The following is a 24,852-nucleotide window of genomic DNA, read 5'->3' as shown; positions in this document are numbered from 1 at the left end:
TTAGAGTTTATAAATTTGAGTTTTTAGGGTTATTAGGGTCTTGAGATTTAATAAATATTTGGATATCAAAATGAATTGAATCTTTGAGACTTTAAATCTTTTTTGTGTTTCCTAACTCTTATTCAAGTTAGAAATAATGTTTGTAAATTATTTTTATCGGTTTATTGGCATTCTATGTAGTGATTCCGAGATCCAACGAAATTGAGGAATCAAGTATACTAGCCCTAGTCTTCAACTTTGATGTAAGTTTTTATGAGACTTTGACCTAATTTCTACTACTAGGTCAAGTTCAAGATGGGTGTATATGATTCATGAAATGGTGTTCATGTCAAGGAATGACCCGAATATGGATAGTCTCTACAGTTAAGTAGTTGTAGAATTCACATACCAACGTGAAATCTAAGTACACTATCATTCGATCCTACTTGTTTCCAAGTTTCTAGTAGGTTATAACTTAGCTTCTAGTTACTAAGTCCATTATGTGTCGTGCCTATATGTGCAACTAAGTATAGTCAAATCTAGAACAGACTCGAATTTTGACGGTTGTCGCCAAATTGTACTTAGAAGTTCATAAGCAACATGAACCTCGTAAACACCCACTTTACAAAAGAACCAAATATTTGTACTTAACTCAGTAGACAACAAAGATTTGTAATTATAACCTTTGATCAGATACTAACTTAACTAAGGAAACGATAGAAATAAATGCACTAAAAACAATTATTCTTAATCAAAAGTATTAGGTTGTATGTTATCTTATTTACATTAGTTTAGAAACAAAACTGGTGTATAAATGCAGAAAACACACAAACTCTTACATACATCATTTTATGAATGCATAAAACACACAAACAATTACACACATCATTAACTTAAACACCATTGGATTTGTAAACACCCACACAACTTACAAAATCAAAAAACGAAAAGGGAGTTATAATATTTACATAAGTTTAGAAAAATAAAAAAGAAGTAATTTATGAATGTAGAAAACGCACAAATTTTTTAATGAAAAAACATTGAATTACCTAATGTATTGAAGTTATCTGGAGAAGAATGAAGATATCCTATGTCACACCCCAAACCGGAACGACGGAAACGTTCGGGAGCGGATGACATCATATACAGTATCATAACAATTGAATAATAGTAATCAAAGCAACACAACCATCATATTGAAAATATATATTTTACATTGTGTTCGAAACATTGTTTGTTTGACATCAAAACCATAGCAAAAACTAAGACATGACGCTACTATGCTCCGTCTTCGAGAAACCTGTGTGGGTACCTGTCTACTAATTTCCTGAGAATACAAATGGTTTGAAAATGTGTCAACATTTAAATTGGTGAGTTCATAAGAATTTTGTATGAAAAAGTATGTTCTTCCACAAAATCCAATATTTTCTATAAAATGAGTTGTAGTCTTAGTCCGTTAAGACGAAAATGTATAAGTTTCTCATGCTTAAAATCTACAATACGAAGTTCTAGTTTATGTAAATGGTGTGACCCATACTGCTTCCTGCTATGATCACTTAGTGTATACAAGTTATATATAATCAAGATCAAACGGACAGTAAAATGAGTGACTCTGCCCTAAACCCACAACCAAACAAGGAATAGGATCTAATGCAGAATTACACATTATAATGCCTATAGGATCTTCATTATATAAAACCCTAACGTATACACTAAGTAATCATTAAGATAACAATAATGGTCCTTTTAGAAATATAAGTTGCACTGTACTAGGAAAATAGTGTACTGTAGTTGTATTTGTATGTAATCCCTTTAAACGTATGTTTCTAGAAATGTAACCCTTGTTGTACTGAGAAGTCGTGTAATGTAGTTTTATTATTATATAAAACTATTTGAAGGTATGTTTGCCCCGTAAACCAAACGTAAAGTTAATGCTCAAATGAGACTTTTTGAAAATATATTACTGCGTAAATGTGTCGTTTTTCACCCCAGACTTGCCAGTCCAACTGTAGCTAATAGTCAGGGTGTGGGATTGTCAGTCCCATATAAATCTATAGAAAAATATCTCGCTCTCCCTACAAGAGACTCTGGTTATAAGTCAGTCAGGACTTTTGCTGGTACTTAGGTAAGTACTTGAAGATGTCTCACAATTTATTGCTTCAATGAGTTTACGAGTAATGAACTGAAAACCCTTTTAGTAAATGAAAATGTAATACCCTTTAGTGAATGAAAATGTAACTTTTCCATAGAGATTTCTAAGTGTATAATTATTGTAAAATGAACCATAAACTATATAACTATTATAGTTTATACTGTATGTTCTGCTGAAATGAAAACCGTTGCGTTTTAACATGTTTTTGCATGTAAATGTTTGTAAATTTGCTAGAAACGTTGTTTCACATATTTAGTAATTTCACGTAAAAATGCATATAAAAGGTAAGAAAACATAAGTAGTGGTTTGTTTATTTACACAAATATTCTTGTGTTTTACTTGTATTTCCCCCCTAAAACAATGAAAAATCGTGAAAACGTAGGGGTATGAGCTCACCTCGAATGCGTGTTCTTGGTTGGTTACGAAATGATAACGATAATCCTCGGGTTGGAACACGTGTGAATAGTCGTATATGTGCAAATTAGGTCACTAACGATTTAAAGTGTTAGACAACACTAGATTATGTAAGAAATGCTTACAAAAATCCTTAGAAATGATTGAAGTTGTTTTTGGTGTTCTTGGTTGGATTTATGAAGATTCAATGATGTTATGGGAAATGGTATGAAGGTTCTTGGATGAGTTTTGAGAGCAATTGTGGAGAAGTTAAATGTGAATGGTTTTGAAGAATGATTTCTAAAGTGTGTATTATATATGGAAAATAAGGGAAGTGAGTGTAAGAGAAGTGACACTTACGTTGGCAAGTGTACTATATCACTTTGGGAAGGTAAATAACCAATCAACTTGCATCTTATCTTGACTTTTAAGGAGGATTTCGGCCAAAGTGGAAGAGATTTCGGTCTAGCATGACCAAAATCATCAAATATTTCTCACACAAAGTAGTTTCGGTCCTAGCTTCCACTAAGAAGGAGTTTTCGGTCTTGTTATGTTTCCATGAAGTGTTCTCGGCCTTAGTGGGCCTTAAGGAGGTGATTTCGGTCATAGTACACTTCTATGACGGAGCTTTCGGTCCTAACATGAAGTTTTGGTCCCCACAAAACCGAAATCCTAAGGCTTCTTTGATTCCAAAAACTGAAATCACTATGGTGAGGTGAATTTCATGCTTTTTAATTTATTTCTTTGACTTGTGTTGACTTGTATTAACTTTTATATATATATATATATATATATATATATATATATATATATATATATATATATATATATATATATAAAAGTTATGATGTGAATTCACCTGTACATAGTTAAAGGTTAGACCTTGATTGTTCTAGAACTTTTCAAGTTGTCACATCCTACAACCACAACAACTTAAAGAAAACGATATAATGATGGTTGAAAGGATAAATTTAAAACGACGGTAAATGTATTAAATATATAGCTACTTTATTCTAAAATAATGTAAATTAACTTGCCAAACAAAATCGTGACTTTAAGGGTGAAGTTAGGAAATATTTAAAGTTATCAAAATTATCCAAATTAACTTTGCACAAAGATATATGTTTTCTTATTATAAGGGATTAGAAATTTAAATTTCAAAAAGTTACCACATTTAAGATAAGAATTAAATGAGGTGGAGAGTATAAGTAATAAGGGTCAACCAAATTTAAAATTGAAAATGTTTGACCTAATATGATAACTAATTGAATGTCTTGGTTATTATAAGTTATTTTAATTGAAAATGTTTTACCTCAAACTTCAAACATCACAACCATCCCCTTTATCGGTAAGAGTACGGTTGCATTTGTTGATTTAAAATCATTTGGTCTCCACCGTGTAGTCCATACGTATGTTGTCGATCTTGGATTCAAGACCAGTTTGTTTCAATTGCTTTTCAATTCGCCATACATCTTCTCTCTTGCTCATCGTATATAATCCTTCACCTTTTTCTTTTCAGGGTCTTAATGGAGATACTTGAAATATAGAGCATTTCAACCCCACATATGATTACATGTTGTATAGTGTTTTCTTTTCCTTATCCGAAATCACAATTGAAAGAAGAAGGAAGATGAAAACTGGTCCAATTCCCAAATTAACATCATGATTTTTAGTTTTGTTTCTCTTTATTTATATGTTTTCTGTGTTTTAAGGTTTGGTTTCATTGCTCTATAAAGAAATTGAAGCAAAAATCAGTTGATAATTTGAAGTAGAGTGCTTCTGCCAGCTTCTGATCGATTATGTTTGAACGTGGAACCCCTTTTCGTTTCACTTGGATTTCATTTTGATTTCTAAGTTTATGATAGATGGGAAATCAATGCTATTGTCTTTAAACTATTTCATTTTTCCTTTATTACAGCTTTTGGTGTATTAAAAGATGCAATAAGCGATTTGGTTTCATGTTCATCAAGAATTCCACTCCTCTCAGAAAAGCTTTAGATTCTGATCCTTGATACTTTTACTTTTTCTACCTCTTACTCTCTATATGTTTGAATCTGGATATATTATTCCTTCCTTAAAAAAAATCGTGCCTTTTTCCGATTGTGTTGCATCAACATTTTTGTCTAATTACTTGATTCCTATTTCTGATTTTTCATGAGTGGGCCATTTAGGTTTAATAGAACCCCCTCTTCTAAATGGAACTATAAAATTAACATGGATTCTTAATTGAATTTTCATTACTGTTACCATAGAGAAATTAAATTGCTTCCTACTTTTTATGCCTACGAATGTTCCTACCTAATAAAATTATGATAAGTGTCATCATTCCATATTTTTTAAACAACTCATTAAGACTATATTAGGAATATATCAAATAAAATTAAATTAAATGGTGAAATGATGCCACTTGTCATAACTTTAGTGGGTAAAAATAATTATAGGAATCATAGTTCTTATATATTTGGGTTTTTGTGGTGTCTTTGGTTGCACAACCAGATTGGCTAATCAATTTGGTAAACATAGAGTTTTCAACACCCCTTTATGGCAACAACTAACTATCAATCATGCTTGAATAAAAAATATCTTACAATTTGACCTTTTAAGCTAACTAAAATCGTCATGAATTCTTTAATTTAAAAATAATTAAGAATCTTATGATATAACAATCACTAGAAAAGATGGTGTTTCTGATTCAAGATTGCCAATGAAGCTTATAAACTTACAAATCCAAGTGGTAATGAATTTAACGGCGGAGGCAACCTAATATTTCATTTATTTTATTATTATTATTATTATTATTATTATTATTATTATTATTATTATTATTATTTAAATAAAACTATCCAATAACTTTTCTTTATTCCTTTTTTCCATTATCAAAATGATTATTTGTGGCTTATTAGGTTTAATAATAAGAACACCTTATGGAGATGTGGGACATATAGAAATGAGAGCCTTACCATATCCTAATCTGATCATGCAACAATACATAAATGACTATTCTACCCTTAACCCAGTCTAATCCCCATGCAAAGGCCAATATGCGTAGTACATTGGATTCAACACAGAGTACACAAATTCTTTGGGACGACAAACAATTAATGACACCATGCACATATTAAGTAGAGTTGTTTTTATATGTGCTCATCCATATTTTTATAGTGAATTGCATTAATTAAGAAAAAATGGAAGTGCATTGTTATTTATTTAGTCATACTCACTTCTGAGTACATTCATTCGAATTTTTATATAATGAAAATAATTTACTTTTACTAATTTTTTTTTTATAAAAAAGCATAACAGTACAATCTAAGTTTTGGTGATGTTTTATATTCCAAACAAAAAATTACATATTTGTCTTTGTTACTAACAACTACATATTAACAAAAGTAAATAGCTATTTCTCACGTTTAATCGTGTCCAACTGTGCAGGAAAACTGCCAGCTTAAAAGGATCTCCATTGTTATGCAAAAACATTTTATAACTTTCAAAGTTTTATAACATTATGTTACATTGGATTGGGCTATTCTTATCATCTTTTAAAAAATATCTTAATACGTTCAGTTTTCAAAGTATAATTAATATTAGATTGGGAAATAAACTAAAAGTAGAGTATCTTCTTCATAGGTACAATTTTGAAAGTAAATCAGAATTTAATGCCATATTAGGTTAGATTTGTGAAAGTACAAAGTTTTAATACATAAAAAATTAAGTGTAAAGCTATACTTTCATTGTGTATATAGATACAATCCAGTGACTTAAATATGTTAGATTTTCAAAGGACAAGGTCTTAATAAGAAAAAAACATGTGAAAGTACAATGTTGGATTTCAAAAATATAATGTTATAAAGTATAATGTTATAGATGATTAGATCATCAACATACATAACTTAAAAACTTGAACTATAAGACTATATTTGATAACCTATATCAGACAAGTTTAGATACCCAAAGTATAATGTCTTAATATGTTACTTGTAAAAATATAATGTTCACATTTAATAGAAATTAATGTCATATATGCTTATACATCAATGTATAAAAATAATAAAATCTTAATAGGAAAAAAAATTAATATGAAAATATCTTAATAGGTTAGATGGTGAGACTATATACAATGTAACTAAAGGTATATACTATAGTTGATCATATTTTCAAAATATAATGTTGTAATATGAAAAAAAAATGAAAGTATAATGTTAAATATATAACCATAGTTAAACTAGTTTAGATTTTGAAAAGTATAATTTACTTGAAACTACAATCTCTTACGGTGTTAGATTTTGAAAATATAATGTTACAATTTAGAGTATAATGCTATAATTAGTTAGCTTTTGAAAGTATAACGTCTTAATAAGAAAAGAAACTAGTACAATTTCTTAATAATAATAAAAAATTGAAGTTATAATGCTATAACTGGCAATAAAAACAAACATATTTAATTTTTTAAAGTACAATGACTCAATACGAAAAAATAATAGAAGTGCAATGTCTTAATTTGATTATAAAAGTATAATGTTATGAGTGAAGGTTAAATGTTATAACCGGTTTGATATTCAAACTACAATGTCCTTATCAAAAAATTTAAATTGGAGGTCTTAATAGCAAAAAATTATGGGATATGGTATAATTAGTAAGCAAAATCAAACAAGTTTGCTATGTCTTAATCGAAAAAATATTAAAAGTATAATGTTTTAATGGGTTAGATTTTGAAAGTATAATGTTGTAATTGGTATAATGTTGAACTTTGTTGGATTTCTATTATGCTAAGGAAAAAATAATGGAAAATATTTATGCTATAATCGGTAACCAATATCAAACAAGCTTCAAATTCCAAAGTACAATGTCTTAAATTAAAATTTTCATGTCCTCTTTCACAAGAAAAAGAAAAAAAAAGTAGAATATATTAATAGCTAGGTTAAATCTTGAAAATGTAATGCTATAGGTTAAAATTTTCATGTGTTCTTTATCAGGAAAAAAAAGTAGAATTTCTTAATAGGTTAAATCTTGAAAAAGTAACGTTATAACTAAAGGTATAATGATAAAATTAAAGTAGATGATTTTAATAGGAAGAAACTATTGAAAGTATAATGACAGTTGATTTCTTACCTTGGCAATGGAATTGGATAATGGAAAGTCGTTTAGCTTTTTTCCAGATTTGTAGGTGCTCTCAGCTGCTCCAATTAGTTATTCTATCAAAAAAGGATTTGTAAGATGATGATAATAATTAAAAAGGTAGGAATACATAAATGTGGCTGTTTATGTGTTGTTGTTAGCCAATATTACAATAATATTAAAATGAGTAAACAAAACTGGTAAACCTAGATTCCACCTTGCTAAATTTATAATCTTAATATTATCATAACACAATTTGTCCTAAACAAATTGAATTGAAGAAAATACCAAGTTTTTAAATCCGACCAAAATAATCTTCATCCTGATCAGATGACATCTCTCCTAAAAATAAAATTACATTAATAGGAAAATACAGAGGAAAGTATAATGCTAAAACTAGTTAGATTTTCAAAGTATAATGTCTTAATAGGAAAAAGATTAAAAGTAAAATGTCTGAATGTGAAAAAGATATAGATATAAGAGATTAGATTTTCAAAGGGTCGTAAAAGTACAATGGACGAAAAATAACACCTGCATATCTTCTATCCCTGTTAGAAAGTAAATGTTAGACAACTTTTTAGAAAAAGAAAGAAAATATAATATCAATTAAGCAGTTTTGTAGTATCTAATATCTTACTTCAATTCTAATTTTTAATTTATGTAAATATGTAGTCCAACTATCAATTTAAGGAATATTCAAAATGCATAATTAAATTAACATCTTATGTAATCAAGTAAGATTGTTGAGCATCGATCTCACACACAAAGGATTCATCATCCTATATGACACCCTCAAAGCTTCCATGCCATCATTGAATTGAATTCCAAAAATAAAATAATAATCACAAACAAATGCAATAAGCAATTTCATTCCCATTTCTATTTCTATTTCATGTGTTGAGAGAGAGATATCAAGAATTACCTTCATACTACCCAAGCCATGGGAGCATCATTGTTGATTAAGTGTCGTTGGAAACCCTGAAAACTTAAAAATCTAAATATTAAAGAATGAGTAAATCTTAAATGAAGTTTGATTTCAAAGCAAAAACAATAAATTTTGAAAATTTTGAAGAGTTTTGTCAAACAATAAATTTCTAGTTTTTAACTCTGAGAAAAGGATAACTTAAGATGATGTAAAACTTTCCAATATGAAGAAGATGCTTGAGACTTCAAATGCTAATATAAAAAGATGTAACACTTTTTTCTTTTGATATCTTTGTTTGTATTTTTAGGTTTGCATGTGTTTATGTTGGTGTTTCAATCCCAACATACCTACATAGCAAAACCAGATCAATTAATAAAACTCATAATAAAGCAACAGAAACAAATCAAATCAACAGATCAATCCTTCTTTGGTTGATTTTCTCTTGGAAATAGTAAGGTTTTTAGAAAGTCATAGTCATCATATCTCCCTGCAAACCATACAAACAAAAGCCATGATTGGTTCATACAACAATAATTTATGCATGAAATAACAAAATAAAAAACACCACAAAATCCTACATTCAGGCTGTTCTATAACTCTATATGTTAATATCCCCAAACTAACCCCTGTAACATAAACAAACAAAGCGATAACATATTTTTTTCAACAACATCCATGTTATGAGAAAGTTCTCAATCAATTTTCAGCTTCCTTTGTTGTGTTTCATTTTTATCAGGTTTCCACCTAATCAAACGATTTTTTAAATTAACAATAATAGTAGCAATGTACTTAGGATTCCAAAAGAAAACTATATGATATTTGCTTGAAAACAGTCTCCAGATGTAAATTGAGAGAAGTAACTTAAAATAAAGTGAAATAACAAACGATAAATTTATAGATGGGAAAGAATATGATGAATGTAAGGATTAAAGATTTAAACTGAATGAATAAGAATTTAGAGGGATGCAATGGTTGGGAGTTGGGACTTACTTCCTGAAGTTATGATTGAATTTGAAGTACAACAATACCATTTCTTTTGGCATCAATCAATCTTTGCATTAATTGCTAAAAAGAACTTTCAAGATTTTCCATTCAAGTTCTGTTTACATCATCACTAGCAGACTTCAGTATTGAAGCATATATACTGTAAACATCTCAAGCATGTATTAAACCTATCAAATGACCCTTCTTGTTCCCATCAATATATCTCAATTTTCAATTAAAATTTCCATTTTCACAAAAAAAAATTGAGTAGAAGTAACAATATCTTTAGAAGTTTTAGTTGCTTCATTTGGCTGTTTATTTGTAAGCTCAGGACCTAGAAAATACATGGTAGATTTAAAGTGTCAGAAATCATTTCATACATTATTTTAAAACTATATGAAGCATATATACTGTAAACATCATTCTTTAGCTAGTAGGATTTAATGAATATTAAATAATATACCTTACCTAAACTGTAATAAAAAAAAATTCACAATATCATCATCATCATCATATTATAAAATTAAGGTTATAAAGTCTTACAACGATGAATAAGCAGAACTGTTAGGTAATAGAAAATAGAAAATAGAAAATGAATTATGTTTTAAGCTAACCTCTAGAAGCCAATGGATAAGAAGTACACCACCATTTCCTGTGTTGCATTGTTGTTTATCAGCTGAAAGTCTCCATTTTAGGTGAAGGTAAGCAAGAATAAAAGAGTGAAGGAAAAAAAAGATGCAGATTTTGTTATCATGTAAATACAAGATCTTGGTGTCACAACTAATAGGTGTGAAATCCATTTTGATTTTCAAGAACAATGGATCAACCTCAAGATGTATATCTTCTACCTATCAATATGAACTGAAATGCTTTTAGGATCAACCTCAAGTGTCAAAAAGTTGTTTGGTAAAAACTTATAAAATTTCAGTCTTTTATAAAAACATGGAATCAAAACCTGTGCATGCATATCTTCTATCCCTGTTAGAAAGTAAATGTTAGATAACATTTTATGTAAATAATATCAAGCAGTTGTGCAATGTCTGATATCTTACTTTTTAATTTAACAGATATGCTAAAAGTATAATAATTTCATTCCCATTTCTATTTCTATTTCATGTGTTGAGAGAGATAAAGTAGAGAGTACAAATGTAATATTCTATTATATATAAAGTGATCTAATGTAATATCAATTCAATTGAATAAGATACGAGGTTTGATTAATTCTATCCACACTCAGCTAAAAGCAGAGCATATAAAACAATTGCAGGCCATACCTATTTAATACTTGAGACATTAATTATATTTTTAATGCTAATTTTATTATTATAAAGTATAAACAAAGCAGTTGGGACTTTCCTTTTTCATCTTCTAATGTCAGCAAGGGCTCCCCTGTAACCTGTTCCTTCTTTCACCAAAATCTAACACAAACATAAAATGAAGACTCAAAAAAATTTAAAATCTAATCCGGTTATTGACTGATCATAACCCCCATTATTTGCAGATTTTAAACCTGTATTTTCATTCAGTGGATAATCTGACGAACAAACTCAATAAAATCAAATTTTTTTTTTCTGATAAAAACTCAAATTTTGAAATGATTCAAGAATTTTTTAAACCATAACTCAACCGACTTTTGTTAATTAGAAGAGCAGAATCACTTAAAGCGGCAGATCACAATCAAAACGACAAAATAGAGTGAGGCGTGACATGAATTATTTTGATCACAAATCTAGAGAGGAATTTTCTCAAAAAAATACACAAATGACCATATTTCAAATAGATTCAGGAGAAGCTTCATGAAGAAAAAAAAAACGTATCTCATATATTAAAAACTAGTTGAAAAAAATCAAAGGTTATGTGAAGACAAGATGTTGGAAGCCCTATTTCAATCAAAAATGTCAACCCATAATTAGATAGTCTATTTATTATCTGCGGAAGAAGATTCATTGATCATTAGAAAAATTATCACATGCTAATCTCACTCCATCAATATATCTCAATTCTCAATTCAAATTTCCATTCCAGAGTAGATTAAATTATTTCATAAATAGTTATAAAGCTATAAGAAATACATTTATACCAATAAGCATCATTCTTCAATTAGTATGATTTAATGAATATTAATTTTTTTTAGATAACTTAACTATCCTAAATTGTAATAAAAAATATCACATTTTGGATATGTGTAGCCAAGACCAACAAGACACAAAAGTTGGTTCCTAAATATCATCCTGATTAATAAGGGAAAGGAAGACAGAAGAAAATAATGAGAAAATCTTATATGAAGTTTGATTTCAAAGTGAAAATGATAAATCTGGAAAAATATAGAAGTAAATTCAACTACTATGAGAAAAGAATAACATTTGGCTCTTTCTTGTATATACAATACAAAATAATACAATTTTAAATATAAATGTTAAAAAGTTAATAAAAAATATATAATACCAGGAGCAAAATTGGATTCATGAGGGCCAACAAAATAGTGAGAAAGACTCCATTAGAGTGGCAATGAAATGACATGGATACCCCTCATCATTAGTTTGACATACATCAAGTCTGTAATCCTGCTACATACCACACTTGACAACCTAATTAAGGAATAATATTCAGAATGCATAAAAAAATTAACCTCTTATGTAATCATCAACTAATTTCATTCCCATTTCAATTTCTCTTTCTATTTCATGTGTTGAGGGAGAAAGAGAGAGATATCAAGAAATACTTTCATACAACCCAAGCCATGGTAGAATCAATCAATTGATTCATTGTCCTGAAAATTTAAAATCAAAATATTACAACTACAATGCTTGTATATGTAAAGATGTATATTTATTAAAAAAAAAATTCCAACAAATTATAATTGTTAACAACCTACCCATAGATTCTACCTGCCCTCTTTCAAAACTTCAACCCATAATTGCACAGTCTATTTATTATCTGCAGAAGAAGATTAAATGATCATTAGAAAATTTTACTTAATGCAAAATAAAAATCATTTTTAGATATCTGCAAGCTTTTCCATAACCTCTATCACATGCTAATCTCACTCCATTTCAAAGTAGAAATCATTAAAAAAAATCATGTTTTGCAGAAAAAAAAATGTTAAGGACATCATGTTTATATGGTACCCATTTAATCAATCAATCAATAAAAATCCCTCATTTATTCATTTCAATTCAAAACTAAAAGCATATATACCACCATATCATCATCAACATCATCATATTATATAATTAAGGTTATAAAGTCTTACAACGATCAATAAGAGGTGATAAGGGTAATCAAGAATAATAAAAAAGATGCAAATTTTGTTACTATGTAAATAAATAAAAGGTCGTGGTGTCAACTACTAACAGGTGTAAAATCCATTTCAATTTTCAAGAACCATGGATCCACCACAAGATGAACATCTTTTACCTATCAAAATGAATTGAAATGTATTTAGGATCAACATAGATTTCATTATTCTTTGTTATGATTCCAACAATTAAACAAGGAAACTGTAAGATGAGTGATAGATTAGACCTTTGATTTCAGAGTCACAAAATTTGACAACTGATTGATCTCTGCTCATATATATCATCACAGCCATCAAAAACACATAAATCTGATGACCTGGCATTTATAATGAAAAAAGGTTTCATCATCTTCTTTTCTTTTTCAGAAAATAAATGAAAAGACTTGCCATAATACCTTTTCTTTGTTGTGCTGTGTCTTTGCTTTGCTGGTAGAAACTTCTTATGGAGGTAAATTGGTATCAACAAATTGAAAACCTTCTAGAAACCGAATTGAAAACTTCTGAGAGCATCCCTATGCTCATATGACAATAGCATTAGTAATTGAATATAATGTAATGTAATGTAATGAATTTTACTTAAATCAATCATCCATCATTTGTTCATCTTACTTTTATCCCAGTGCCTCAAAACATCGAATTATCTGAGTTTTGGAAAACATGGAATTATCCCAGTGCTCATATTTATACATTCCCTAAACATAAAGCCTGAATGAATGTGTTAGACACTTGGCTACAATAGCTTTAACAATTAAAAAACATATATAACCCTGATCCAAAAAATTATAGCAAACAGTAACAAAATTCATATCAATTCTACCTGTGACACACTCGATTAAAAGCAGAGCATATTTCCATACTCAAACACTTTACCTTTAATGATTGACTGGACCTTTGGTTTCAGTGTCAGCATCCAAAGTACAACCATATATAATTACAGCTGCTTAGCATTTACAATGGAAAAATACCTTTTCTTTCTTTTTCAGAGAAACAGTTGAAAGACTTTTCCATAATAAACTGCCAAAATACCTTGTGTCTTTCTTTGCTAGAAAAAAAAACACAACCATAATTATGTTTATAATCTATACAAATTATCAAAACCAATCAACTTTTATTTCCTTTTATCAAACTTTTTTGGTACCCATTTTGCCCGATTTCTGCATTTTCTTGAAAATCATAACAATACTTGGGCCTAACAGTCATATTTAGCTCTTTCTCCAACCACCCTTAAGCTCTATATAGAACACAATTCAATTTTAAAAGTAAATGTTAAAAAGTTGAAAAAGCAATATAAATAATATATATAATACCAGGGCCAAGTCAAGATAGTGAGAAAAAAGATTCCTCTCAGTACCCTTGTACGAACATCCTTCCATTAGAGTGGCAATGAAATGACATGTATGCCCCTAATCATCTGACATTTGAAGATTCATGTTCACAAAATAAGTGATAACTTTTTTAAAAAGGTGGTCAAATATAATGTTCATAACTCATAATCTCTTTTACATGGGTGCCTTTTATCTCCAACACATTTTCAAGAAATACTGAAACTTGGAAAAAATGTGACATAAATAAACTTTATGCATCTTACTCTTCTTCCTCAATAGCCCGAATCAACTCTGCAACCCTCAACATCAGCTTGAGTTCATCTTCTGTCACTGCTGCAAAATCTAACTGGAAATCATTAATTTAAATGAAAATTAAAGTATTTAAGTTAAGTTGAAATAAATGGCTAACCTTTTCCCTTTTAAACCAACCAACAACTTTAAGCATTCCCATTGAAAGAAAAGCTACTGCTCTTCCAACTGGATATAAATAAAACAATTACAGGCCATACCTATTTAATACTTGAGACATTAATTATACTTTTAATGCTAATTTTATTACTATAAAGTATAAACAAAGCAATTGGGACTTTCCTTTTGCATCTTCTGATGTCAGCAAGGGCTTCCTCCCCTGTTCCTTCTTTCACCAAAATCTAATACAAACATAAAATGAAGACTCAAAAAAATTTAAAATCTAATACAGTTATTGATTGATCATAACACCCAATACTTGCATATTTTAAACCTGTATTTTTCATTCAGTGGATAATCTGACGAGCAAACTCCCTAAAATCAATTGTTTTCAAAAAAAAAATTTAATCACTTTTGTTAATTAGAAGAGCAGATTCACAATCAAAACGATAAAATAGAGGGGTGAGATGAGTTATTTTGATCACAATTCTAGAGAGGAATTTTCTCAAATGACCATATTTCAAACAGATTCAGGAGAAATTTCATGGAAGAAAAAAAATCGTATCTCATATATTAAAAACTAGGTGTTGAAAAAATCAAACCTCTGTTTGGCTGTTCTTGAATCGACATCATTTCTTCTTCTTGTTCTTGATTAAGACCAAAAGCTCTATCACTGCTCCAGTTATCCTATCAGATAGCCAGAAAACAGGATGTGTTACATGATATTAATTTTACAAATCTTCACAAAATTATATAAGATTGGGTAGTTGTCATAATAAGTAGCCAAGGTTCATACTCATTATACAAATCTAGAATCAATCCATGTGTTGATAAAATTAGTTTTCTTTTCCATACATAAGAAAAATCATGTCTGAATAACAGGAAAAACCTGGAGTAAAGAAATAAAATACATATACGAATGAAAAGATGAAGTAGAAAAACACCCAATGAAAAACCCAAGAACCCCATCAACAAAATGCAGTTTCTTTTTTTAAGTTGTAAATTGAATGGTATTAGTTAAACTGCCAAAATCAGATTTCACAAAAAACCCTCCAACAAAAAAAAGATGAAGAGGGTGCTTCTACAGATCTTCAACTGTAAAGAAATGTATCTACAAAAACAAAAAATAATGAATTTGTTACGTAATATGAGTATTAGAAAGGAAAATGAGAAGCATGCTTTTATTTCTTTGGCATCACCTGTCCCCAAACATGTCTTTCACATATCAAAACTCTAAAACAAAATAGAAGAATAATTATTAAATGTTAGTTAGTTTGACTCAAAAGTCAAAGTTGCATCAAATGTCCAATTTAACTTTTAAAGTCCAATCTCTTTAAGCAAAATCAAACAAGTTTGATATTTTAAAAGTAAAATGTCTGGATGATGATACGATATAATAATAACTGAACATATTATATAAGCCTATTAACAGCAAGAATAATTACCTTCCTACCACCACGCAAGCCATGGGAGAACCAATCCCTGAAATTTTAAAATAAAAATATTAAAAGTCGAATGTCTCTATATATGTTTATAATAAAAAACAGGCTCCAAATCATAATTGCTAACAACCTACCTACCCACACAAATCAATCCCAAGGTTAAGTGAAGACAAGATGCTGGAAGCCCTATTTCAATCAAAAACTTCAACCCATAATTACACAGTCTATTTATTATCTGCAGAAGAAGATTCATTCATGAGCATTAGAAAAATTATCACATGCTAATCTCACTCCATCAATATATCTCAAATCTCAATTCAAATTTCCTTTCCAAACATCCTTCCATTGGAGTGGCAATGAAATGACATGTATGCCCCTCCCTAATCATCTGACATTTGAAGATTCCAACATGTTCACATCATTGGGTTGTTAGGAGTCTCACTACTCTAACTGGACCTCATGCAGGGATTTACTTGTAACCTGTTAACCAAAAAAATATTCAACATCTTCAAAAAAAAAATATTCAACATCTTCAAAAAAAAATATATAAAAATTAACAATCTTCAAAATATATATATTTAATCAAGTACTCTTACCAGGATTTAAAACACAATAGAAACAAATGTCAATGAAATTGACCAGTTTTTTTTAGTCAACTCTTACCAGGAACAAAAATATACAGGCTCTCTCTCATTCAAAGTTTCAAGATTAATTCTACAATCTTAACTAATAAACAAACAAACATAAAATGATTCAAAATCCATCTTACTTTTTGTACAAGATCCAACAAATCCATTGCATAAGCCACACCTCCGCCCCTCAAATACTGGCACCTAATGAATGAGACCAATTTAACGATTGTTAAATAAATCTTTCATGGAAAATTCCTTTCTTTAAACTAAATTGTTTCAAACACATTTTCAAGAAATACTGAAACTTGGGAACAAATGTGACATGAACTTTATGCATACTTTCTCTTTTCTTTTGAATCAACTCTGCAACCCTCAACATCAGTTTGAGTTCATCTTCTGTCATAGATGGCTCACTGGTGCTAAATCTCATTAATTTAAATGAAAATTAAAGTATTTAAGTTAAGTTGAAATAAATGTCTAACCTTTTCTTCAAAATCATAACAATCCTTATGCCAAACAGTCATATTTTTCTCTCTCTCTCTCTCCAACCACCCTGAAGCTGTATATAAAAATACAATACAATTTTAATACTAAATGTTAACAAGTTAATAAAGAAATATAAAAACTATACAATACCAGGAGCCAAATTGGATTCATGAGAGCCAACAAGATAGATATAAGAAAGATTCCTCTCAGTACAAACATCCTTCCATTAGAGTGGCAATGAAATGACATGTATGCCCTTCATCATGTGATATTTGTAGATTCATGTTTACACCATTGGGTTGGGTTGTTAGGAGTCTCCAGCATATATATCACCCTTCAAAGTTTCAAGATTAACTAATAAAATGATATAAAATAACCAAAAACCATCTTACCTTTTTGTAAATGATCCAACAAACCCATTGCATAAGCCACACCCACAATGTTACCAATCAATCCTTCCCTCAAATACTTCCAATTTAACAAATGTTAAATAAATCATTCATGTATATTTTCTTTCTTTGTTTCAAATTTACCCATATAATATTGATGAGTTACCCATAGGTGATGAAAATCAGAATCAACTACAACTACATCTACAAGACAAGTCATAACCTCCTTCACATGGGTGCCTTTTATTTCCAACAAAATTTCAAGAAATACTAAAACTCTGCAACCCTCAACATCATCAGCTTAGGTTCATCTTCTGGTGCTAAAACTAACTAGAAATCATTAGTTTAAATAAAATTTAAAGTATTTAAGTTAAGTTGAAATAAATGGCTAACCTTTTCCCTTTTAAACCAACCAACAACTTTAAGCATTCCCATTGAAAGAAAAGTTGCTACTCTTCCAACTGGATATACTATACAACAATTAAAGGCCAGCATACCTATTTATTATTTGAGACATTAATTAATTTGACATTATATTTTATTATGAAGAGCTATATATACTTCTAGGAGTAATTTCAGTGAGAAATAAATTAACTCTTACAACCATCAATATAATAAGAGGTGATAAGGGTGGTAATCAAGAATAATAAGTGAACATAAAAATGTTTTTAGGATCAACATAGATTTCATTATTCTTTGTTATGTTTCCAGCAATTAAACAAGGAAACTATAAGATGAGTGACAGATTGGACCTTTGATTTCAGAGTCACAAAATTTGACAACTCATTGATCTCTGCTCATATATATCATCACAGCCATCAAAAACACATAAATCTGATGACCTGACATTTACAATAGAAAAAGGTTTCATCATCTTCTTCTTTTTCAGAAAAATAAATCAAAAGACTTGCCATAATAAACTGGAAAAAAAATACCTTTTCTTTTCATTGTATGTGGTTCAAAGCACATTCAATGCTCTCTGAATACTCATTTCTATAGGACAAGTATGGATACTAATTAAATAATTTGATATTATATAAAGTAAGGCTAATTTTATATAAAGTATAAATAAAACATGCTTACCTCAGTTGGGACATTCCTATTTCATTTTCCAAAGGGCTCCCCTGTTTCTTCTTTCTCCTTTCTGGTTTACATATGATAAAGAATCATACTCAGTCAAGATGTAATGAAAAATCACTGAAACCTAACACAACCATAAAATGGAGACTCAAAAACTTAGAATCTAAACCAATTTGTGACTATTCAAAAACCTGTATTTGCAGATTTCTTACAAAAAAGAACAATGAGCAAAAGTAGGATTAATCTACCTGGGGTTTTACATCTATGGCACACATTTCCAAATATAAAATTTATTATAAACAAGTTTTTTAAGTAAATTACCCTCAAGGTGGTAGAAACTTCTTAGAAGCATCATTGAGGTAAATGGTATCAACAAATTGAAAACTTTCTTGAAACCGAATTGAAAACTTGCAAGAGCATTCCCTATGCTCTCATATGAAATACAAAAGCATTAGTGATTGAATATAATGTAATGTAATGAATTTTTCTTAAACCAACCAGCCATCATTTGTCTGAATGTTGGAAAACATGGAATTATCCCAGTGCTCATATTTATACATTCCCTAAACATAAAGCCTGAATGAATGCTAGACACTTGGCTACAATAGCTTTAACGATTAAAATACATATATAACCCTGATCCAAACAATTATAGCAAACAGTAACAAAATTCATATCAATTCTATCTGTGACACACTCGATTAAAACCAGAGCATATTTCCATACTCAAACACTTTACCTTTAATGATTGACTGGACCTTTGGTTTCAGTGTCACCATCAAAAGTACAACCATATATAATTACAGCTGCTTAGCATTTACAATGGAAAAATACCTTTTCTTTCTTTTTCAGAGAAACAGTTGAAAGACTTTTCTATAACAAACTGCCAAAATACCTTTGCTTTCTTGTGTTGTGTCTTTCTTTGCTGAAAAAAAATACAACCATAGATATGTTTATAATCTATACAAATTAACCGATCAACTTTTATTTCACTTTACCTAACTTTTTTGGTACCCATTTTGCCCGAATTCTGCATTTTCTTCAAAATCATAAAAATACTTTGGCCTAACAGTCATATTTAGCTCTTTCTCCAACCACCCTGAAGCTGTATATAAAACACAATTCAATTTTAAAAGTAAATGTTAAAAAGTTGATGAAGCAATATTAATTTTTTTCCAGGAGTCAAGTTAGATTGATGAGTATCGATCTTACAGACAAAGGATTCATCTTCATATATGACACCCTCAAAGCTTCCATGACATCATTGAATTGAATTCCTAAATAATAATTAAAAATAAATGCAATAAGCAATTTCATTCCCATTTCTATTTATATTTCATGTGTTGAGAGAGATATCAAGAATTACCTTCATACTACCCAAGCCATGGGAGCATCAATCATTTGATTAATTGTCGTTGGAACCCCTAAATTCAAAATCTAAATATTAAAAGTAATATTAATGAAGAATCAAAATTGTTAACAACTCATAGATTCCACCTGCTTCTTCACTCCTATGAAGAATCTGGAGCTCACCAACTACTCCCACAAACATCAATTCCAAGGTTAAGTGAATAAATATATATATTCCTCAGAAGCCTAGACATGAATAAATATGTATTTTTGTAAGTATAACAGTTGTGATATATGAAAGATAATTTGTAGAGTAGAAAACAAATCATGTGTGTTTGCATATTAACAGCAGCTGAAGGTTCATCTCCATTTTAGGAGGTAATCAAGAATAACAAGTGAACATAAAAAAGATGCAAATTTTGTTACTATGTAAATAAATAGTAGGTCTTGGTGTCAACTAACAGGTGTAGAATCCATTTCAATTTTCAAGAACCATGGATCCACCACAACATGAACATCTTTTACCTATCAAAATGAATTGAAATGTTTTTAGGATCAACATAGATTCTTTGTTATGATTCCAACAATTAAACAGTTAAGGAAACTGTAAGATGAGTGACAGATTGGACCTTTGCTTTCAGAGTCACAAAATTTGACAACTCAGTGATCTCTGCTCATATATATCATCACAGCCATCAAAAACACATAAAGTCTGAAAATGTTAGAGACTTTGTTACAATAGCTTTAACAATCAAAATACATATTTATATAACACTGATCCAAACAAATATAGCAAAGAGTAACAAACAAAACTCACATGATGAGATCATATCAATTCTATCCACACTCAGTTAAAAGCAGAGCATATAAAACAATTAAAGGCCATACATATTTAATACGTAAGACATTAATTATATTAATGCTAATTTTATTATAAAGTATAATAAATAAAGCATGTTTACCGCATTTGGGACTTTCCTTTTTCATCTTCTAATATCACCAAGGGCTCCCCTGTAACTTGTTCCTTCTTTCACCAAAATCTAACACAAACATAAAATGAAGACTCAAAAAAATTTAAAATCTAATCCAGTTATTGACTGATCATAGCCCCCAGGATTTGCAGATTTTAAACCTGTATTTTTCATTCAGTGGATAATCTGACGAGCAAACTCACTAAAATCAATTTTTTTTCTAATAAAAACTCAAATTTTGAAATGATTTAAGATTTTTTTAAACCATAACTCAAACGACTTTTGTTAATTAGAAGAGCATAATCACTTAAAGTGGCAAATCACAATCAAAACGACAAAATAGAGTGAGGCATGACATGAATTATTTTGATCACAAATCTAGAGAGGAATTTTCTCAAAACAATACACAAATGACCATATTTCAAACAGAATCATGAGAATCTTCATGAAAAAAAAACCGTATCTCATATATTAAAAACTAGTTGTTGAAAAAATCAAACCTGTGTTTGGCTGTTGAATCGGCATCATTTCTTCTTGTTGTTCTTGATTAAGACCAAAAGCTATCCTATCAGATAGTCAGGACACAGGATGTATTACATGATATTATTCATTTTACAAATCTTCATAAGATTATATATAACATGGGGCACTTTTCATAAAATTAGTTTTCTTGTCCATACATATAACTTTATTTTTACATAAGAAAAATCATGTATGAATAACAGAAAAACCCTGGAGTAAAGAAATAAAATACATATACGAATGAAAAGATGAAGTAGAAAAACACCCAATGAAAAGATGCAGACCATGATCAGAGTTCACAAAAAACCCTCCAACAAAAGAAAAGATGAAAAGGGTGCTTCTACAAATCTTCAACTGTACAGAAATGTATCTACAAAAACAAAAAATAATGATTTTGTTACGTAATATGAGAATTAGAAAGGAAAATGAAAAGCATGCTTTTATTTCTTTGGCATCACCTGTCCCCAAACATGTCTTTCACATATCAAAACTGTAAAACAAAATGGGAGAATAATTATTAAATGTTAGTTAGTTTGACTCAAAAGTCAAAGTTGCATCAAATGTCCAATTTAACTTTTAAACTCCAATATCTTTAAGCAAAATCAAACAAGTTTGATACTTTAAAAGTAAAATCAAAATATTAAAAGTACAATGCTAGATTCTACCTGCCCTCTTTCAAAACTTCAACCCATAATTACACAGTCTATTTATTATCTGCAGAAGAAGAGTAATTGATCATTAGAAAATTTAACTTAATGCAAAGTAGAAATCATTTTTAGATATCTGCAAGCTTTTCCATAACCTATATCACATGCTAATCTCACTCCATTTCAAAGTAGAAATCATTTAAAAAAATCATGTTTTGCAGAAAAAAAATGTTAAGGACATCATGTTTATATGTTACCCATTTAATCAATCAATCAATAAAAATCCGTCATTTATTCATTTCAACTCAAAACTAAAAGCATATATACCACCATATCATCATCAACATCATCATATTATATAATTAAGGTTATAAAGTCTTAAAACGATCAATAAGAGGTGATAAGGGTAATCAAGAATAATAAAAAAGATGCAAATTTTGTTACTATGTAAATAAATAAAAGGTCGTGGTGTCAACTAACAGGTGTAAAATCCATTTCAATTTTCAAGAACCATGGATCCACCACAACATGAACATCTTTTACCTATCAAAATGAATTCAAATGTTTTTTGGATCAACATAGATTTCATTATTCTTTATTATGATTCCAACAGCTAAACAAGGAAAGTGTAAGATGAGTGATAGATTAGACCTATGATTTTAGAGTCACAAAATTTGACAACTCATTGATCTCTGCTCATATATATCATCACAGCCATCAAAAATACATAAATCTGATGACCTGGCATTTACAATGAAAAAAGGTTTCATCATCTTTTTTTTTTCCAGAAAATAAATGAAAAGACTTGCCATAATACCTTTTCTTTGTTGTGCTGTGTTTTTGCTTTGCTGGTAGAAACTTCTTATTGAGGTAATTGGTATCATGAAATTGAAAACCTTCTTGAAACTGAATTGAAAACCTGTGAGAGCATCCCTATGCTCATTTGACAAAAGCATTAGTAATTGAATATAATGTAATGTAATGAATTTTACTTAAATCAATCATCCATCATTTGTTCATCTTACTTTTATCCCAGTGTCTCAAAACATCGAATTATCTGATTTTTGGAAAACATGGATTTATCCCGGTGCTCATATTTATACATTCCCTAAACATAAAGCCCGAATGTTAGTTAAGACACTTGGCTACAATAGCTTTAACAATTAAATACAATACATATATAACCCTGATCCAAACAATTATAGTAAATAGTAACAAAATTCATATCAATTCTATATGTGACACACTCGATTAAAAGTAGAGCATATTTTCATACTCAAACACTTTACCTTTAATGATTGACTGGACCTTTGGTTTCAGTGTCACCATCAAAAGTACAACCATATATAATTACAGCTGCTTAGTATTTACAATGGAAAAATACCTTTTCTTTCTTTTTCAGAGAAACAGTTGAAAGACTTTTCCATAATAAACTGCCAAAATACCTTGTGTCTTTCTTTGCTGGAAAAAAAAACACAACCATAATTATGTTTATAATCTATACAAATTATCAAAACCGATCAACTTTTATTTTATTTTACCTAACTTTTTTGGTACCCATTTTGCCCGATTTCTGCATTTTCTTGAAAATCATAAAAATACTTGGGCCTAACAGTCATATCTGGCTCTTTCTCCAACCACCCGGAAGCTCTATATAAAACACAATTCAATTTTAAAAGTAAATGTTAAAAAGTTGAAAAATCAATATAATATATTTATATATATATATATATATATATATATATATATATATATATATATATATATATATATATATATATATATATATATATAATTCCAGGAGTCAAATTGGATTCATGAGGGCCAAGTCAAGATAGTGAGAAAAAAGATTCCTCTCAGTACAAACATCATTCCATTAGAGTGGCAGTAAAAGGACATGTATGCCCCTAATCATCTGACATTTGAAGATTCATGTTCTCAAAATAAGTGATAACTTTTTTTAAAAGGTGGTCAAATATAATGGTCATAACTCATAACCTCTTTCACATGGGTGCCTTTTATCTCCAACACATTTTAAAGAAATATTGAAACTTGGAAAAAAATGTGACATAAATAAACTTTATGCATCTTGCTCTTCTTCCTCAATAGCCTGAATCAACTCTACAACCCTCAACATCAGCTTGAGTTCATCTTCTGTCACTGCTGCAAAATCTAACTGGAAATCATTAATTTAAATGAAAATTAAAGTATTTAAGTTAAGTTGAAATAAATGGCTAACCTTTTCCCTTTTAAACCAACCATCAACTTTAAGCATTCCCATTGAAAGAAAAGCTACTGTTCTTCCAACTGGATATAAATAAACAATTGCAGGCCATACCTATTTAATACTTGAGACATTAATTATATTTTTAATGCTAATTTTATTATAAAGTATAAACAAAGCAGTTGGGACTTTCCTTTTTCATCTTCTAATGTCAGCAAGGGCTCCCTCCCCTGTTCCTTCTTTCACCAAAATCTAACACAAACATAAAATGAAGACTCAAAAAAATTTAAAATCTAATCCAGTTATTGACTGATCATAACACCCAATACTTGCAGATTTTAAACCTGTATTTTTCATTCAGAGGATAATCTGACGAGCAAACTCACTAAAATCAATTTTTTCTGATAAAAACTCAAAAAAGAAAAATTTAAATCACTTTTGTTAATTAGAAGAGCAGATTCACAATCAAAACGACAGAATAGAGGGGTCAGATGAATTATTTTGATCACAAATCTAGAGAGGAATTTTCT

General features: G+C 29.3%; 3 long non-coding RNA genes across 4 annotated transcripts; all 3 read right to left on the bottom strand.

Annotated features, from left to right (window-relative positions):
• Positions 1-1,168: 1,168 nt before the first annotated feature.
• Positions 1,169-20,710, bottom strand: LOC145051734 (uncharacterized). Of its 2 annotated transcripts, XR_013683799.1 has the most exons (5): positions 20,588-20,671; positions 20,106-20,483; positions 19,975-20,032; positions 7,634-7,716; positions 1,169-1,306 (listed from the first exon to the last, which is right to left on the bottom strand). It is a non-coding gene; the product is annotated as an uncharacterized LOC145051734 (long non-coding RNA). The 2 variants fall into 2 exon arrangements; XR_013683798.1 differs by having other exon boundaries at positions 20,106-20,710.
• On the bottom strand, positions 17,144-17,598 carry LOC145051733 (uncharacterized). The gene is made up of 3 exons (XR_013683797.1): positions 17,532-17,598; positions 17,290-17,473; positions 17,144-17,212 (listed from the first exon to the last, which is right to left on the bottom strand). It is a non-coding gene; the product is annotated as an uncharacterized LOC145051733 (long non-coding RNA).
• A 210-nt stretch (positions 20,711-20,920) lies between the features above and the next one.
• LOC145051732 (uncharacterized) lies at positions 20,921-21,810 on the bottom strand. The gene is made up of 3 exons (XR_013683796.1): positions 21,736-21,810; positions 21,430-21,494; positions 20,921-20,998 (listed from the first exon to the last, which is right to left on the bottom strand). It is a non-coding gene; the product is annotated as an uncharacterized LOC145051732 (long non-coding RNA).
• Between the last annotated feature and the right edge of the window lie 3,042 nt (positions 21,811-24,852).

This window comes from Lactuca serriola, chromosome 5 (assembly GCF_051521515.1).
Source record: "Lactuca serriola cultivar US96UC23 chromosome 5, Lser_US96UC23_V15, whole genome shotgun sequence".
Classification (NCBI taxonomy): domain Eukaryota; kingdom Viridiplantae; phylum Streptophyta; class Magnoliopsida; order Asterales; family Asteraceae; genus Lactuca; species Lactuca serriola.
This window is presented reverse-complemented; position numbering and strand designations above follow the sequence as displayed.